Source organism: Anneissia japonica, unplaced genomic scaffold, assembly GCF_011630105.1.
Source record: "Anneissia japonica isolate Jap-2015-1 unplaced genomic scaffold, ASM1163010v1 scaffold188086_len1673_cov117, whole genome shotgun sequence".
Lineage (NCBI taxonomy): Eukaryota > Metazoa > Echinodermata > Crinoidea > Comatulida > Comatulidae > Anneissia > Anneissia japonica.
In genome coordinates, this window is record NW_022732180.1 from 1 (window position 1) to 1673 (window position 1673).

At 39.5% G+C, this 1673-nt stretch overlaps 1 non-coding gene across 1 annotated transcript; it reads right to left on the bottom strand.

Annotated features, from left to right (window-relative positions):
- Positions 1–132: 132 nt before the first annotated feature.
- Positions 133–205, bottom strand: Trnat-ugu. Its single transcript has one exon. It is a non-coding gene; the product is annotated as a tRNA-Thr (tRNA).
- Between the last annotated feature and the right edge of the window lie 1468 nt (positions 206–1673).

Consider the following 1673-nt stretch of genomic DNA (forward strand, 5'->3'; position numbering starts at 1 on the left):
ATATATATATATATATAGTATAAATCATCAAAGGTACATATACGGTGTTTAATGAGGACATGATGGAACATCGTAGGCTACCCTATAGCTTTTCAACGAAAAATTCCTATAAAAAATCATTGTGTAATAAAATGCCTCCGACGGGATTCGAACCTGCGACCTCTCGCTGACAAGGCGAGCGTCATAACCACTAGACCACGAAGGCTTCGTGGTTGAACAGGTCCAAATACCCGTCGGGAACATTGTATTACACAATGCTATGCCTCAAGAGGGCGTTCGGCCAGATAAATCTGGTAATACGGCTAAGAAATACTGTCGTATATTATATATGATATTGAAGGAAGTTAGCCGTTAACACTGTTGAATAAATATAATATAAATCATCAAAGGTACATATACAGTGGTTAATAAGGACATGATGGAACATCGTAGGCTACACTATAGCTTTTCAACGAGTAAAGTCCTATAAAAAATCATTGTGTAATAAAATGCCTCCGACGGGATTCGAACCTGCGACCTCTCGCTAACAAGGCGAGCGTCATAACCACTAGACCACGAAGGCTTCGTGACTGAACAGGTCCAAATACCCGTCGGGAACATTGTATTACACAATGCTATGCCTCGAGAGGGCGTTCGGCCAGATAAATCTGGAAATACGGCTAGAAACACTGTCGTATATTATATATGATATTAAGAGGCCGAACGTGGTCTAGTGGTTATTTATTTGAGCTAGGAGAGTATTAGGATGAACGTTTTAGAATGCACCAAGATATGTCAAATTGTGTATGGTTGTTTTTTAGGGTCCATATGTACTTTAAAAGTTCAGTTGAATTGCGTTTATTTTGGATGGTTCGTGTTGTTAAATCTTGTCTTGAATTCGCACTCAGTGAGGCCTATGTATTCTTTTGATTCGTTTGGCGTTGACACTGTTGCTTTGTACATTACGCAACTAGTTAGGCATTTGCCGTCGAATGGACATTGGTTTTTAACTCTGCAATTGCATTGAGATGTGTTTTGTTGGGTTTCTTTTGGTTTGTTTAGTATCATTTGGTTGTGGGCTGATATTTTCTGTTTCATGTTCGGCAAAAAACTTACTTTAACATTGTTTTTGTTGAATATCTTTTGGAGTAGGTGTTGTTGTGGTGCTTTTTGATGAGGCTGAAGAACTTTCTACCGACGTTGGTGGCGACGTTACTGCTAAATGGTGGGCTGAACCATCTGTCTCTTTCCGTTTCTTTTTGGTTATGTCTTTTGACGTTCGAATTTTAATGTGTGGTGGTATCCGCTGACATTCAGTGCATTCTGGTAAATATGTATTTCCTTGTTGAATGAGTGCTCAGAGTCTTCGTTATTGATCATGGGTGGTTTTCGCGTTGATATACAGAGGCTTTCTGAAAGGTCTGTATGTACCCGATCAGAGATCAAAGGTGACGTCAAGGAAATTTACCGATTTTTGGTTAGCTTCTGCGACAATTTTGAGTTTCAATGATTTGAAGATTGATGTGAGATCTTTCTTAATTTTCTCAATTTGTGCTGGGCTGGTGTTTCGAAAAACGGCCAATCCATCATCTCTGTACAGCCCAAAGTTCCGAAGATCGTATTTTATGGAGATACAGTGGAGAGCTCCCCATTGTTCCATCAAAAGTGTCTGCAGACTTTTTTTTCATGGTGTA